The 18,294-nt window shown below is 43.0% G+C and overlaps 1 protein-coding gene and 1 pseudogene across 2 annotated transcripts in view; both read right to left on the reverse strand.

The window, feature by feature from the left end:
* LOC125112055 (NFU1 iron-sulfur cluster scaffold homolog, mitochondrial-like) overlaps positions 1 to 9,172 on the reverse strand; it is a 101,857-nt pseudogene extending 92,685 nt beyond the window's left edge.
* FAM168A (family with sequence similarity 168 member A) overlaps positions 1 to 10,068 on the reverse strand; it is a 215,785-nt gene extending 205,717 nt beyond the window's left edge. For both annotated transcript variants that reach the window (XM_047752781.1, XM_047752780.1), the window contains exon 1: positions 9,910 to 10,068. The gene's annotated coding sequence lies outside the window, so the exon portion shown is untranslated. The remainder of the gene's footprint in view (positions 1 to 9,909) is intronic.
* Positions 10,069 to 18,294: the final 8,226 nt, after the last annotated feature.

The raw sequence follows: 18,294 nt of genomic DNA on the forward strand, positions 1-18,294 counted from the left end.
TGGCTGTGGCTTCATCTGCATCTTTTTTTCTACTGCGAATTCTCTAAGTTAAGGGTAGGAGACAAGAGAACCACTTTTGTACACAGCTATGCACAGTTCTCTGAAGGCCACTTCATATCTTTCTTTCACCATCAGCTAAAGAATAAGCATCAAATCCAATGACTTTCTAACATCCTGACAAAGCTGTAAAACTGTTCAACCCTATAAAGTGTTTTGGTTCTACCAAGTCAGGGAAAAACGAGCTGCAGTCATGTTGACTTTCAAAGCAATTATTTTTAGTAAAGGTTTAACAAATCCACCTATTCCCTCACTAAGAAATAAGTAAAGCCTGGTAACATAATTATACTAGTAAATAAAACTATACCATCATTGAGTTAAGGCAAAGACACCAAACTATAATAGCGTCATTGCATTCTTCATAGCCATACACACACATACACAAAAGAACTAGCTTGTTTCAGTGATATTCTTGCTTGAGTTCCCATCGTGGCCCAGTGGAAACGAATCCGACTAGGAATCATGAGGTTGCAGGTTCGATCCCTGGCCTTGCTCAGTGGGTTAAGGATCCAGATTGCCCTGAGCTGTGGTGTAGGTCGCAGACTCGGCTTGGATCTAGTGTTGCTGTAGTTGTGGTGTAGACCAGCAGCTGTAGCTCCAATTAGACCCCTCCCCTGGGAATGTCCAGATGCTGCAGGTGCAGCCCTACAGAGCAAAAAAAAAAAAAAAATTCTAGCTAAACCATAAAATTATTAATTTTATTAAATCTCAATTCTTAACTACATATCTTTTTAATATTCTGTGACAAAATGGGACATACACACAAAGCACTTCTGTATACCAAAGTATAAGAGTTATTGCAAAGAAAAGCATCAATGCACTTGTGCAACTAAGGTGCAAGCTGAACTAGCTGCTTTTTTTCATGAAGAAGCTTTTTTTGGTCTTTTTAGGGCCGCACTTATGGCATATGGAGGTTCCCAGGCTACAGGTCAAATCGGAGCTGTAGCCACTGGCCTACACCACAGTCACAGCAACGTCAGATCGGAGCCTCGTCTGCGACCACAGCTCACGGCACAATCCTTAACCCTCTGAGCAGAGGCCAAGGATCGAACCTGCCTCCTCATGGATGCCAGTCAGATTTGTTCCCACTGAGCCACAGTGCAAAGTGCAAACTCCAAATTTTTTTTTTACTTGAATGAATAACTGCCAGACAAACTTATTATTCAGACTTGGATGTCTGGCAGACATTTTTTCAAAAATGAACAATGTGAGACTGTCACTTCAAGGAAAACAACTGTCAGTATTTGTTGCCAGTGATAAAATTTGAGTTTTTAAGTGAAAATTAGAGACTTGTCTGATGGGACTGGTGGTAATATTAACAAATGTGATTTTTGACACTGTATAATAAAATGTCAACATTTCAGAAAATATACATAACTCACTGAGCCAATATTTTCCAAATGACCAATGCATAATAACACAAAATTACACATGAGTAGAAAATCATTCAAAGTACAAAAGAGACCAATGGACTTTAGCATAACAGAGTCTAAAAGGCTCATTAAGACACTGGGCCTTAAAGAAAACTGAGATTGTTTCAGATTCCACAAGATAATGGACATTTAGATAAACTACCAGTTGACAAGTTTTGGTGTAGTATTAAAAGAATACCCACAATTATCTGAAGAGTCGATTAAAACATTCCTTTCTTTTCTGGCCACATATATATGTGGAACTGGATTTTCTTTATACATCACAACCAGCTGCAAGAGATTAAACTTAGAAGCAGAGATGTATCCAGTCAGACAAAAAAGAGATTTGGAAAAATATAAAACATTATTCTTCTAATTCATGGAGATAATATAATTGTTTTCATTAAAATATGCTAACATTTAATAGGTTTATTGTTTTTTAAATAAAATAATACTTTTTAATTTCATGGTTTTAATTTTTAACAGTAGAAAGAACAAAGCCTTCAGAGCAAGGCAGATCAGGCTTTTAACAAGCTTCTCTTCTCTTACTATGAAACCAAATGCAAACTACCTAATCCCTACAGGCCTCAGTTGCTCCAGCTTCCTCTTCTATAGAATGGGCACAATACCCTTAACACCATAAACATGAGGATTAAATTACATAAAGGGGAGAGTACCCAACATGCAGCCTACCACAGACACTCAAAATTTTTTTTGTCTTTTTGCTATTTCTTTGGGCCGCTCCCACGGCATATGGAGGTTCCCAGGCTAGGGGTCCAATCGGAGCTATAGCCACCGGCCTACGCCAGAGCCACAGCAACGCGGGTCCGAGCCGCATCTGCGACCTACACCACAGCTCACGGCAACGCCTGATCGTTAATCCACTGAGCAAAGGCAGGGACCGAACCCGCAACCTCATGGTTCCTAGTGGGATTTGTTAACCACTGCGCCATGACGGGAACTCCAACACTCAAATATTAAGTATCTTTCATCTTTCCACCCTCATCTTCTACTAGTCCTAAGGCCAGAGATAAATTACCCTCAAGTCGTGATTTCTTTATCCTAAAAATGAAAATAATGCAACATGGCCAACCTATGCACTGTAGATTAAATAAAATAGTATAATTATATGTGCAGAAGTATATATAGCATAACTATTTACAGATAAGGATTTTTGCTATCAATTCAAAATAAGACAGAACACATGAGAAAATAAGGATATGTAGGGAGTTCCTCAGTGGCCTAGTGGTTAAGGCATTGTCACTGCTGTGTCTCAGGTTTGATCCCTGGCCCAGGAATTTCCATATGTCCCCAAATAGTTCAAAAAATTAAGAAAATAAAATAAGCCAGTATGCTTTAAAGAAAAAGAAAATAAGGATATGTAGAAAATGCTATAAAACAGAAGCTAGAAAACATGAGCAGAAATTCTCCAGCTTGAAGAACACGATTAGAAGCCAAGTCAAGATCATAATCTCTGGTCAACCAGGGATTGAAGCTGACTGTGAAATACATCAGTCCCCGGTTCCTTCAAAATGTCTGTATCTAGGATTTCTTGCCATGGCGCAGCAGAAACGAATTCAGCTAGGAACCATGTAGTTGCAGCTTCGATCCCTGGCCTCACACAGTGGGTTAAGGATCTGGCATTGCTGTGAGCTATGGTGTAGGTTGCAGACGAGGCTCAGATCTGATGTTGCTGTGGCTGTGGTGTAACCCCGTGGCTACAGCTCCGAATGGACCCCTAGCCTGGGAACCTCCATATGCTGCAGGTGTGGCCCTAAAAAGCACACACAAAAAAAGTCTGTATCTAAGAAAAAGCACAATATCTATCACTATAAAAATAAGCATATTTTGAAAGGACTCAGGCATCTGCCTAAATGGAGAAAGGTCAGGGAGCTGTGTTGGAGATTTACAAACCAAGGCCTTCCTAGAGCCTCTTTATACAGAAATCAATGACCCATTTAATAAAATGTTAAATTTTAGGTAAAAAGTATTTGGCAAAAAAGAGTCTATGCAATTGTTTTCAATAATAAGGACAGGCATAATGGCCTAAGGAACTAATTTTTTGTTTGTTTTTTGTTTTTTAGGGTAGCCCTTGCAGCATATGTAAGTCCTCAGGCTAGGGGTTGAATCAGATCTACAGCTGCCGGCCTACCCCAGCCACAGTAATGCCAGATCGGAGCTACATCTTCAACCTATGCCACAGCTTGCAGCAAAGTCAGATCCTCAACCCACTGAGCAAGGCCAGGGATTGAACCCATATCCTCATCGATACCAGGCAGGTTCTTAACCCACCGAGCCACAATGGGACTTCCAGGAACTAAATAAACTTGCTTTAATCTCTTTGTTCATCAATAGTCTACAACTTTAAATTTGATTTCTGATAACATATCAGGGATTGTCAAGCTGTGGTACCTCCATGGCCTGTTTCTGTGTGGCCTGTGAGCTAAGAATGAGACACAGGAGGAGGGAAGGAGCGGGAAGATGGGATGGAAAGGAGAAGAAGGAGAAAAAAGAGACTGCATGTGTGGCCCACAGAACCTAAAATATTTTTTTACAAAAAGCGTTTGCCAACCCCTGAGCACACTTTCTTGCTGTTTTCTACTTTTGAACCCTGTGCTATACATCATTATCAAAGCCTTTATCAATCCAATTAAATTCTAAATTCCATTCTAAATAAATAAGAACCTACATCTGGAAAAGCACATATCACCTTTCTCCTCATTATAATATCATACTGGTTTTTTCATTTCTCCTTATTAAGTTCAGTTCAAATATTATTCACCATTTGCAAGGCATCCTCCAGGAGCTAGGACTATAAAGATGACTAGAACACAGACCCTGCCTCCAAGAAACTTACAGTTTAAGTGAAGGAGCAGTTAATTTTCCTAAAACAGGGCAAGTACTATGACAGAGGCAGGCACTGGATACTCTCTGTGAACAAAGTGTAGACACTTATGACAACCTTAGAGGGTTCTGAAAGAAACAGGTAATTTCTTAGGGGAGATGGACTCAACCTGAGGGATAAATAACAGGAGAAACAGCATGGGCAAAGATGTGAAACAGTAAGCTATCTCTAGAAACTACATGCTGCTTAGTATTACCAGTGATGGGAGATCAGGTAATAGACAGGTCATGGAAGGTCTATTGAGTCATGTTAAGGAACTTAAGACTTTTTTTTTTTTTTTTTTTGGGCCATGCCCACAGCATATGAAGTTCCTGGGCCCAGGACTGAACCAGAGTCAGAGTAGCAACCCAAGCAGTGACAATGCCAGACCCTTAGCAGGCTGTGCTACAAGGGAACTCCCGAGCTTAGACTTTAGAGCCAATGAAGGGGTTTAAGCAGGCAGATGCTGCAGCTGCTGGGTGGAACATAGATTTACTAGAAACTAGTTAGGAGGCTATACTGCCCTTGAACATGTCAGATTAGGGTCAGAAGTAAGGTGAAAATAGTAGGAAAGGGGAGATGAATTCCAGAAATATTTTAATTTTTTTATTATACTTGACTTATAATGTTCTGTCAATTTCTGCTATACAGCAAAGTGACCCAGTTATACATTTATATACATTCTTTTTTTCACATTATTCTCCATCATGTTCCATCACAAGTGATGAGATATTGTTCCCTGGGCTATAGAGCAAACTTCCATTGCTTATCCATTACAAATGCAATAATTTGCATCTACTAACCCCAAACTCCCAAATCTCAGAAATATTTAGAAGGATTTATGTTTGGCTTTGGAGAAGAAAAGACTAATGACACAGATTCATATCCTGAATGACTAGATGAATCTTAGCACCTTTAAGTTAGGATGAAACTACAGGAAAAGATGATTTTTTTTTCCTTTTTTTTTTTTGCTTCTTAGGGCTGCACCCGTGGCACATGGAAGTTCCCAGGCTAGGGGTCTCATCGGAGCTACAGCTGCCCGCCTACACAACGTGGGATCCAAGCCACATTGGCGATCTACACCACACCTCACAGAAACGCCAGATCCCCGACCCATTGAGTGAGGCCAGGGATTAAACCCACACCTTCATGGATACTAGTCGGATTCATTTCCACTGCAAGGAAACTCCCAAGGAACGAATCTTAAAAAGTCCAGTGGGCCAAGATGCTAACGCTAAGGATATGGACATTTACTGAGAAGGCAAAAACAAAGTTCTCCTCTTAAATATCAGCTAATTTCAATAGCTTCAAAAATCTCTTCCTTCCAAACAAACCAGAAAGAACAACAACCATGAAATATGTTCACTGTACAGTTCACCTAATGGACAAAGTATAGATTAAGGAATTCAGCAGGGAGACTTTCCAAGTGAAAGGCACAGCATACATAAAGAACAGGAGCGTGCCAGCACAGCCTGTCTGGGGATTTATTTGGTTTTATAGTAGGTATTCATGCTAAAAAGTCCTTAAAAAGAGGTACAGGGAGTTCCCTTGTGGTGCAGCAGGTTAAGGATCTGGCACTGTCACTGCTGCAGGGCAGGATTGCTGCTGTGGCGCACGTTCACTCCCTAGCTCAGGAACTCCCACATGCTGCAGATGCAGCCAAAAAGATTAAGTTCCTAGACTACAGTACCATATACTATAGTATGCAAATATACAGGTAAACCCTGATAATAATACAAAGTACTTCCTTCTTAATAAGTAATAGAACATCATAATACTAAGAACTCCATGGTAGAAAACACCAGGCTATTCACCTTCTAGTCTCTTCCTATTTAATAATAACAGCAACTAATATTTTTATGTATACTATGTAACACACTGTATCAAATGCTTTCCATGGATTATTTTGTTTAATCCTCAAAACAATCCTATCAGATTAGTTCTCTTGTGCCCATTTGACAGATGAAATCATTGTGCCCAAGGTCATACAGCTAGTAGTAAATGGTGGGCATTTACTTCCTCATAACAAAACACTTTCAATTCCAAGGTTAAGTCCAACCTTCAAATATTCTACCCATTTTGGAACTTCAGAAAAAGAAAAAAAAAAGATTCTTAATACTGGGTATTCTTAGGTCCTCAACTGTGAAATACAAGGAAAATGGTTTGAGACCCCACACTACTGATCACATTAGTTCTGCCTCACTTTACTCACTACATTTAAATCTCCTATCTGTCCCAGGACACCAAAAGCTCCTCGACAACTTTTTTTGCTCGTTTTCATTTCCCCTGGCACTTAGCAGGCAATAAGTAAGTAAATAAATATTGAACAAACACTTCATATATGTTCAGTGTTTTCAGGACATAAAGTTATTTCAGGACACAAACTCATTTGGTCCCCTTTTCAGCCTTGGGACTTGTGAAATTTTTTAACTTATCATTTTAACCATATTTAATTGTACAAATTAGTGGAAGCAAGTACATTCACAAAGTTGTGCAACCATTACCACTAAATATGAAGGCTTTTTAATGACTTTACTAAAATCACTTGCTATCAGTGGTGGAAAGGGGATCTGAACTCAGGACTCCTGACCCCTAAATTCATGAGCTATTATTCATTACACCAAGGTACCTGTCTATGAATACCTCCACTGCCCTCCCCTTCTCAGCAGAACATGTGGAGAATCAAATGAGGTTAAGATACTAAAACACTCTACACACATTTCTACTACACGAATGAACACAGTTGTGAGAAAAGAAAAAAAAAAGTGTAAAAACATTTCTCCCAGGTGATTCCTTTTCATTTTGAACTCCTAAAAGCTAGGGCTTTAATATAAATATCACACCTCTTGATCAAGCCTGCAGATCCACTAAAGCAATGCCGGGACCCCAGAGTCAAGTTATGAGGAGAAATGCCTGCATTAGTTAGATTACACTCTCATCAAATTATGGGTAACTGCTTAAACCTGATGTTTATTGTTAATACAGAAAGCTCCTCATAACAAAACACTTTCAATACCAAGGTTAAGTCCAACCTTCAATCATTCTGCCCATTTTGGAACCACAAAAAAAAAAAAAAATTCTTACTAGGTATTTTTATGTGCTGTGAAAGCCAAGGAAAATTGTTTACGAGCTAAACTCTGAAACTTAAAACACAAAAAGAATGATTTTGATCCTGTTGGTTATCCTCTTTACATCCCTCCCATTTTTTTTTTCCTCAGTCTGAGCTCTCATCAACAGCCACTTCATGTTTAACACATCATGTTTAATGCAATTAAGTCCAGAAAACTGTTTCCCTAAAGATACTTCCTCCATTAACATCCTTCTCTACCTTCCAGCATCACAATTCTGCCCTGAGAATAAGCATATCATTAAGCTTTAAATAAAATTTCTGATGAATAGATGGAGATATCATTTTTTGTAGTTATCCAACATGCTTACAGTGCCTTAAAAAATTAAATAAAAATGATTCTATAGGTTTTTATCCACATCTGACAGAATTCTAACCTCCTGAATCCCTGCAAAAAAAATTCAATCTATAGAAGTACTGTCCAATTATTTTAAATCGTATCAAGTAATGTCAAAAGAGACTCAAATGAAAAACTCCATCAATACCAAACCATCTCACCAATGAATATTTATGACATTTCCATATTTCCTGTCTTCTCTCTGTTTACATAAAGCGGTAGTGCCAAGATTCATCTCAGGATTATTAGCCTGCAATACAATGATGGGCCTAATTGCCTTGCAAACCAGGACACCAATAAATGGAGTCTTCAAGCAATCAATTTTAAGAGGAGGAGAAAAAAAAAAAGGCCTGAGCTCTTTCTGAATACATGCACGTTGCCTGACTAGGAAATAAATTCAGCCTCCTATTTTTCAGTCTCATTCATCAGTTCTCAAGCAAGGAATGCTCCCTTAACTACCTCAAGCTCATCAAATCTATTTAATGCCAAATTCCAGGACTGATTTTTAAATGCACCTGGGGGAAGGCAGAAAGGAGACGGCAGAGACATCAAATAGATAGCTATCACATTCCAGTTTCATCTTCTTCCCCTTTAGTGTGGGAGTGGGTTTTTTCCCCCTTAGCTTTTCATAATATATGAATAATAGAAGACACTTCCCTCTCCTCTATTCTGCCTTAACTGAAACCCCTCTCAACTTTACCCTTTGTGTTACTTTTAAATATGATCCTAATACAAATGAAACAAAAACAGCTTAACAAGTCCTCTAGAAAACAGTCTTTAATGTACCTTCTCTGTCCCCTGCAAGGTCCCCCAACCATGGCCTCCAAAGCTGTCCATTTAAGTCCAACCCCCAACCCTCCAGTGTCTCTTGGAAGCCATCCCAATCCTTCCTCTCCAGAATCATTCAATCCATCCCTTCCCAGCACTGCTCACTGCCCCGCTCCATCCTCCCTGCCCCATCCATACCAACAACCCCAGGTTTTTCCACTCCTTAATTAGCCCCAACGGCTACCTCACTATCAGCAACTACCTCTTGAGTCCTATCAGTTCATATCAGACATTTTCTCCAAAACTCCCTCGCCACCTTGGCCAAGGGATATTTCCTTCAATATATCATCCCCAACCTTGCTCACCACCTGCCACTGTTCCTTCAGTGAGTCCAGCCCAGAGCATCTTGTGCGCCCTCTGCCCTGACCCCGACCCAGGGGGCCACCATGCCCCTTCCAGCAGTTCTAAAATCACTCTAAATCCCATCCCACTGTGCTCTCCCCACCAAATTGCAATGCTTCTCTGCCCATTTTTCGGCCTAACTTATTTCCCCCCCCTCCTGCCAGCTCACCTTCACACTCCCTCATTGAAAGTCCCGCCCCCACTATCTCTATTTCCAACCTCCATAAGCACTTCCCAGGAAACCCCCCAATTCTACCTACCTCTGCTCTCCTAAGCCACGCTATTCCATAAGTCGCAACAAATTCCACCATCCCCAGATGGCAAGCGCCCACTTCAAGCTCAGGTCTCAACCCAGGCCAAGCCCCTCACCCCCAGCCCCTACCACCTTCATCAGCCTGCCCGAGGTCCACCCCAAATTCCGCCCTCCTTAATTAACATCCCCCGAGGGTCCTACAAACCCTGTAATCCAACTCTCTATTCAAATAAACCCCCGACCCCGCAACCCGGCCCGGATCCCAAGCTGTCAATTGCTCCAGGCCAACCCCAAATTCACCACCCTCACTCAGTCCCCTCTCCCATTAAAAGCCATCCCCCCTCCAGTCTCATCATCCATTTCGCCCCAAACCACCCAAATTCCACCCCAATCCTACAACCCCACGCTCCTGTCCCAGGTCTGGTCATTCCCCATTAAAAGTCCCCTTCCCTAGCCGCTCCCCCCCAACCTGCTAGTGTCCCACCCTCACCCCACCCCCAGCCCGCGCCAGGACAAGTCTCCCCGGCCAGCCCGCCGTTCCATCGCAACCTCAGCCCCCTTCCCCCAACCCGCGAGGGGACTCCGTGCCCCGACTCTCATTCTCCCCAGTACCACCGGCCCAGGCTCAGGGAGAGCGGACCGGCGTTGGGAGGGGGGGAATCGCCTCACCGGTGAGCCGCTGCAGGCGAAAACGGCGGCGGCGGCGGCGGCGGCTGAGACGACGATGCCCTTGTCTCCTCTGAAGGCTACGGAGGCGACGCTCTCGCTCCCTCGCCCGTGTCCAGTAAGGAGGCGGATGGCGCGCAGGGACCGGGAGCCTCCTCCTCCTCAGCGACTCGGCTCTGAATCCGCTGCAGTAGCCGCCGAGGAGCCCGACGGGTGGGGGGAGGGGACGCTGGGCTGCGGGCGAGGGAGGAGGAGGCTGAGGGAAGGGGCGGGGGACCGCTGAGAAGGGCTGGGAAGGAGGAGCCGGCGCGGCGCCGCGACACGTCCCACAGCCTCAGCGCGCCTGGACCACAACTCCCGGCATGCCCCGCTCCGGCCCGCGCTCAGCCTGCGCCTCCCGCCCCCGCACTCGTTGCGGAGGGACCGCTCGCTTCCCAGTCACAGACAATGGAATAAAGCCAGCTCTCCGCGGGGGGCTTTTGTAGACTCAAAGACCACATATGAGGGGAAATTAGGTCGCCCCGCTGCCCCATCCCCCAAAGGACCATGTTTGTGGCGTCTCTTCGCGGGCACGCGCACACTCCCATATAGACGCCCCCCACTGCCACCACTTCCCGCCGAACTACATTTCCCAGCATGCCCTCAGAGCCTCGCGCCCTCCTTCCGGGCCCTTCTCAGACTCTGTACTACAGTTCCCAGGGAGCGTGGTTCTTGTGAAACGCTGGGAGATGCAGTTCTCAGTTCTTCCTCCATGTTAAGCCTAAGAAGTGAAAGAGAGAAAAAAGGGAAGGAAATATGCCAACCCATCGAGAACAGGCCTAGATAGACTAGTTCACCTTGGAGTCTGTACTCTTTTCGCCATCTCCGTCGCCACTGTCTCTCACTAGACTAACGCAGCGGCTCCTCCTGGTCTCCCTGCAAATCCGGACGATTTGGCACCTTGAACCCAAAGGAAAAAAAAAAAAGCGTACCTCTTGACGCAGCCTCATTACTTTTAAGAATTTACCTTAAAAAGAAAATCAACAATTTGGAAAAGATGAATGCACAAGGTTGTTATATGAGGTTGTTGATTATAGAGTCCATCAATAGGAACTGGTTAAAGTAAATTGCATATACAAACAATGTACTACTAAGCAGCCATTCAGAATAGTGATATGAATCTGTTTCTTGACTTCACAATCTATTCTAGAGTGGGGGAAATGCTAAGAACAGTATGTTTAGAATGATCCAATTTATGTGAAGCTTGGGACAACATAAGATTTCGGGAAAGAGGTTTCCCAAAATAATCTGTCATTATCTTGGAGAAAAGTGTCAGATTTCAAATAATTTTTATTTTAATATTGCCTGCATTGTTTAAAAAGAGCAGATAAGTTTTTAAGCTTTTAAGACTATTTTCCAAAATATAATTTCCAAATTCAACAACAATTTGTCTTTGCTACCTAAAAAAAGCTTTCCATGGTTTTCTGTTGCCCTCTGTGGTGATCCAAGACTGCCTGGTTTTTCTGTGAGCTCAACATTTCCACTATTAAAACAATGAATGGTGGTCATGTAGAATCATAAAAGAACATTAAGTTAGTAGGGAGGGTTTTCTCAATTTTTATTGTCTCTTCTCAAATTTTTCCTTCTGGTCTTTCCACACCTATTTCCTCCTTTTCTCCTACTCATTCTTGAAACTCAAGCCAAAGTCCTATCCTCCCCAGAACATTTTAGGCACATTGATTTTCCTTACATCTGAGTTCTTATAGCAATTGTTTCTACTCTTTAGGGATCACTGTGGGGAGGAGGAATGAGGAGGGAGGAACGAAGTTATTGTTAAGGGTCTACAAAGCAATACTTAAAGCATTGTCTGTAGACTGAATAAATAATCTTACACTTCAATATTGTTTCGTTCTGTGTGCAGCTTTTCTAGAACATGGAATGTTGTATCAGATGATTTCTGATTTAACATAAATCCTGCATTCGACTACAGTATTTTAGATTTTATGTAATTTTTCCTTGCTATTCTGCAAGAAACACCAGAACATTTGAGCTCCCATCCGCAGGCCTACCAGAAAAGCCCAGGTTGCTTAAATCAAAGGTTAATTTGGTCCAAGGTCCTGCTGCGGCCAATCGCTTCAGCAGCTTCACCCCACTTAAATCTAATTACACCCTTATGTCTTATGACTCATTTTCCCCAAAACAGTCATCGTCTTTTTCCAGCTACCTTATTTTCCATCCTATACTCCCAGGCTTAAAATTTCAGGTCCCAACCCCTCGGCCCTGCAAAAATCCTAGACCTCTGCACCCTTTTCTGAGAATGGTCAGAAAAGTGCCTGTGGAATGTTGTAGCCGTCCCTCCCCCTCTCTGAGTGTTCCACTTTGTAAACCTTTTTCACTCCTTCTCTTCGCCGCTTCTCCAGCTAGCAGACAGTAGGGGCTGGGCAGTCAAAATCAAAAGGGATGGGTCTCTCCAGCCTATCTGAGCTGGGGGACTATGTATGAGGAAGCTTACCAGACTAAGAGTCTGGGAATCAGATCCTAAAGTAGACCTTGCCATGAGCTTACTGGGTGACCTTTAATAAGCCCCTTAACTTTTCTGAACCTCGTGTTTACATCTCTGAAATGGAAGGATGATTCCTGGCCTGATACCTCATAAGGTTATTTGGAGAATCCAATAAAACAATGGATATAATCGTGCTTCGAAGGACGTAAATTGCTACTTACAGTCCAACCTTTCATCTAATTTAACAATTCTCTCTACAAATCCCTGCTTCTAAGTCTTGACAGGTAAGCTTTTTACTCAGAATTATATGATTTTTAATGAATTAATCAAAGTATTCAAGGAATTAGCTCTATTAAGCCAATTCAATTCCTTGATACATTTTCTGTCTATCCCAGTTAAGCAATTTCTAACTTTTCTAGATTTTTTTTCCTAAATTGAAATTTTAAGATATAGTCTTTTCTTTATCAATTTTACAAGATTTGATTCATCTGTTATCTTTTTTTATTGATTTTTACTGATGATTGCTTCAGCTGCTATGAAATTTCTAAGTTATTATTTCCACCGAGTCCACCTTTTCTTGGGAGCAGTTTGAGCCACTGTCAGTCTTTTTGTTTGGTGTTGATTATTTCTACCAAGTGGAATTTTCCCAGAGGTCAACTTTGTGGTGTTCACTGTTACCAACAAAGATGGAATCATTCAGTTTGCTTTTCCATCCATAAAAAATTTTTCCCACGTGTAGTTTCAGCCATTGTCACTTTTATTTTGTGTTGATTATTTCTACCCATCCAATTTTTTTCTGCAACCCAATCAAAACAAACTTGGGAACAAAATGACAGTGTCAAAACACTATCCTTTGCCGGTTACCATCTGATTGACTCAGACTGTGAAATGGTTTTGTCCCAGCTATGTTAATGAGCTGGCTTTAAGCTCTCTTCCTCTCAAAGCATCTCTTTAGGAGCCTTGGCACACATGTGTGGGCTTGACTATTACTTTAAGAAGGCTCCAGAACTGCAGGAAAATGGATGTTAGAGACCACATTAGGTGAATCAATCTTTATGAGCCAGGTGCTGCGCTGGTGTCTGAGATCTATTATCTCATTTAATCCTACAGACTAAATTTCCCTCACATGCCAGTTTTTTTCTTTTTCTTTTTTGGGGCTGCACTTGGGGCATGTGGAAGTTCCCAGGCTAGGGGTCAAGTCAGAGCCGCAGCTGCCAGCTTACACCACAGCCATAGCAATGTGGGATCCGAGGCTTGTCTGCTACCTACTCCACAGGTCACGGCAACTCTGGATCCTTAACCCACTGATCGAGGCCAGGGATTGAACCCGCACCCTCACGGATGCTAGTCGGGTTCGTTACCTGCTGAGTCACAGTGGGAACTCCCCACATGCCCACTTTATAGTAGAGGAGTTGAGACCCAGAGAGAGGAAGATTGGCCAAGTTAGGATCAGAACCAGGATCTGTTTTAATTCTCAGTGCAATTTGAGTGATTAAGTTCCAAAGTTATCTAATTTAATTTTAAAACTTTTGCAATTCTTCATCTTGTTGAAAAAACTAAATGTTTTAGTTTGGCTAAGATGGAAAACAAGATAAATATGTGGGTATAAACAAAGCACGCAATTCTCTCAAAGAGCTTCTTGTAACAGCAAGTGAGACAAGGAGTGTGAAAATGTTTTGTAAATGACCCAACATTGGGTAAATGGAAGTTTCTGCCATTCGTGATGAAGGCTGATATATAAACCTGTTATGCCAGGAGTTCTCGTCGTGGCTCAGCAGTTAACGAACCCGACTAGCAACCATAAGGACACAGATTCGATCCCTGGCCTCACTCAGTGGGTTAAGGATCCAGCGTTGCCGTGAGCTGTGGTGTGGGTCCCAGATGTGGCTCGGATCCTACGTGGTGTGGCTGTGGTGTAGGCCAGCGACTACAGTTCCAAGTCACCCCTAGCCTGGGAACCTCCACATGCTGTGGGTTCAGCTCCAAAAAGACAAAAAAAAAAAATCTTATGCCACCTTGGAATAGTGCTAGAAAGCTAATCGCACACTCCTGACATTCAGTGGGTGAATATCAAATGCCCATCCTAATATTTAATTCTAGTAGCCTATAGTAAAGGAATAAGATTGCATCCTGCCTGTCCTTTAAGACCTAATTCAGAAATCAGGAAGCCTTCCCAGACCCCTAGTTAGGTTAGGAACCCACTCAGCTCCCAGAGCCTGCTCACACTGGATGGTCATTGTCAATTCACTGCCCTCAAGGACAAGGACCAGGCTGGTAGAGTTCATCTCTGGGGCCCAGAGCAGTTCAGCCAAAAGCGTTTCACAGGGTAAGGCTCCTGTAAATGCTGGTTAAATTAATGAATCCATCAATTAATATGACAAGTATCCAGACAATATAAGCAATTAAAATGACAAGGGAACTAACTCCATAAAACTGAGAATTTTTTTTTTTTGTCTTTTATCGTTTTTGTTGCTGTTGCCATTTCTTGGGCCGCTCCTGTGGCATATGGAGGTTCCCAGGCTAGGGATCGAATCGGAGCTGTAGCCACTGGCCTACGCCAGAGCCACAGCAATGCGGGATCCGAACCGCGTCTGCAACCTACACCACAGCTCACGGCAACGCCGGATCGTTAACCCACTGAGCAAGGGCAGGGACCGAACCCGCAACCTCATGGTTCCTAGTCGGATTCGTTAACCACTGCACCACGACGGGAACTCCATAAAACTGAGAAAAATTTTAATGAAAAGGGGAAAGTGCACATTAAATAAAATTAAGCGCAAAAGTAAATCACAAATGAATATGCAGGAACTGATTGCAGCTACTGAAGCTTCAACACAACAGCAGCAGTGAGGAAAGAGCCTTGAAATCCTGGGTTTCAATACCATTTCAGCCAGGGTAGGGGGTCCTCAAGTTCTTTCCCTTCCTGCACCTGTTTCCACATCCAGAAAACGGCTGACCTTGCAGAACTCCCAGGGTAGTTAAACGAGTTAATTAAGGTAGCAGATGCTTTGCAAGCTATGAAGAGCTGACAGAGGTGAGGGTTGTTACTGGCAGAGATTAGAAGAGAACTTGGAGGGAGTTCCCGTCGTGGCGCAGTGGTTAACGAATCCGACTAGGAACCATGAGGTTGCGGGTTCGGTCCCTGCCCTTGCTCAGTGGGTTAACGATCCGGCGTTGCCGTGAGCTGTGGTGTAGGTTGCAGACGCGGCTCGGATCCCGCGTTGCTGTGGCTCTGGCGTAGGCCGGCGGCTACAGCTCCGATTCGACCCCTAGCCTGGGAACCTCCATATGCCACAGGAGCGGCCCAAGAAATAGCAAAAAGACAAAAAAAAAAAGAGAATTTGGAGTAAAGTTTACGCTAAGGAGGATCCTTTACATAAAGGTGCTCAAGTTCATAAACTTAACCAAAAAAAAAAAAGTGTACCAATTATAAGGGAGTGGACTGTGAATTTTTTCTCTCAAAAAAAGGTCTCTCCAAGTCCTAACCCCCATAGCTGCATATCTGTGAATGTGGCCTCATTTGATAGGAGGATCTTGGCAGGTAGAAAAGGCAGGATGAGGAGTTCCCTATTGACTCAACAAGTTAGGGATCCGGCATTGTCACTGCTGTGGCTCAGGTTGCTGCTGTGACAAGGGTTCATCCCCTGGCCTGGGAACTTCCACATGCCATGGACACAATGGGAAACTAAAAAAGAAAAAAAAAAAAAGCTAGTGTCTTTAAAAAAAAAAAGAAGGCAGAATGAGATTAGTTCTGGACTTAGGCACACCATCAGTCCAGTGAGTGGTGTCTTTGTAAGAGAAAGGAAAGGAGATTTGAGACACAGAGACACCAAAGGGAAGGCCATGTGAAGAAACAGGCAGAGATTCGTGACACAGCCCCAAGCCAAGGCAGCATGAGGCTTACTGGCAACCACCAGAAGCATTGAGAGAGGTACGGAGGGATTCTCCTTCAAAGCCTCCAGAAGGAACCAATACTGCCAACCCCTTGATTTCAGGCACAGGAAGGCGACTTACCAAATATTTGTCTTGCATAAGACCCCAGGTCTTTTGTAAGTGAAAGAACTCAAATGATGACCAGGACTTGACTGATTTAAATTGAATAAAGTAATATGTCATTTCTTGAGTTCTCTGGTGGCACAGTGGGTTAAGGATGCAGCATTGCCACTGCCCCTGGTCGCCGGTGTGGTGTGGGTTTGATCCCTGGCGCGGAAACTTCCACAGGCCACAGATGTGGCAAAAAGAAAAAAAAGTAATATGTCATTTCTTAGTCTCCTAAGTTTGTGGAATAAGATTCATACCTATTACCTAATCAACACAAAATAACACTGACAGCAACTAAATTGCGTACAGTGAAATCACTTATTGACTAAATCTTGATGGAAAAACCAAATAAATCTTCTTGATGAAAAGTAGATCTGCAAAATTTGTCCCAGGCAAAGTGGCCTTGATGGAACCTAGAAAGAATGACCACAGACGAGAGCTGATGGTGGCAGGAGCTATAATTATTACACTGCGATGTGTGTTTTTTTTTTTTAATTGACTGGCTCAAATCATCATTATAAAATTTACGCAAAAATTATTTTTTCAGCTAAATATAATTGTAGCTCAATTAAGTGAAAATGGATAAGTTGGAAATAGACTTAATTGGCTGTGTAGAAAAATCAAAGATAGTGAACTGACCTAATGGCATTTATTCTGGGAAATATTTTCTCAGTGAAAAGTAATCAATATAATATAATTCCATCTAAAAACTCTGTATTCATAAACACAAGACAAAAATATCCTTAGAGTCAAAACAGGGGGCCAAATATCCTGACCTCTCTACTAAAGCTTCTAGAGAGAAAATAGAAATGGAGACAGGCCTGCCTTTTATCCAGATGTCTGTGATTCTCCCATCAATTTTTCGTTAATGAAAAAATCTTGCTGTGTGCAGTTGCACTGTGGTAAGTTTTATTTTTTCTGTCGATTGCGCAGCAGGCAGTGTCCACAAAGTGGAGACGCCTGCCTTGAGCCCCGCTCACTACTTAACTACTTGGTCCGTCCTTTGCTCCGTCTGTCCGTCCACTCAGCAGTTAGTCACCAAACACTCCTCAGTGCCAGGCCCTCAAATAATGACTGTTTTTCTTCTTTTTGCCCCCTAATCCTATACTTTTTCCTGTTATTTCATTGGGAGACCCTCTAGTACAGTGTTGAACAGAGATGGTGATGGTGGATTTGCTGTTTTCATCCCCGTCTCAGGGGGAACGTTGTTGTTGGGTTTTTGGGGGTTTCTTTTGGGGCTACTGCACCACAAATGGAGCTCCTGGGCCAGGGATCAGATCTGAACCTCAGTCGGCACCTAATCGCAGCTTTGGCAACATGGGATCCCCATCCCACCACACCAGGCCAGGGGTCGAACCTGCATCCCAGCGTTCCCAAGATGCAGCCAATCCCGTTTCGCCACAGCAGGAACTCCAGAGGAAAAGTTGTTTTTTGTTTTTTGGGGTTTTTTTTGTCTCCCTCTCTTTTTAGGGCCACACCCGTGGCATATGGAGGTTCCCAGGCTAGGGGTCCAATCAGAGCTGTAGCTGCCAGCCTACACCAGGGCCACAGCAACACAGGTTCTGAACTGCATCTGTGACCTACACCACAGCTCACAGCAATGCCGGATCCTTCACCCACTGAGCGAGGCCAGGGATCCAACCTGCGTCCTCATGGATGCTAGTCAGGTTCATTAACTGCTGAGCCACGACGGGAACTCCAGAGGGGGACAGATTTTATATTTCCCCAGGAAGTATGATGTTTAATGTAGGTTTTTTGTGCCTACATTTTATCAGATAAGGGAAGTTCCTTCCAGTCCTAAAACTGATACGGAAGTGTTTTATCAGTTTTAGAAGACTTCTCAGAGGATTAACATTTGGTTCTTT

Source organism: Phacochoerus africanus, chromosome 11, assembly GCF_016906955.1.
Source record: "Phacochoerus africanus isolate WHEZ1 chromosome 11, ROS_Pafr_v1, whole genome shotgun sequence".
Classification (NCBI taxonomy): Eukaryota; Metazoa; Chordata; class Mammalia; order Artiodactyla; family Suidae; genus Phacochoerus; species Phacochoerus africanus.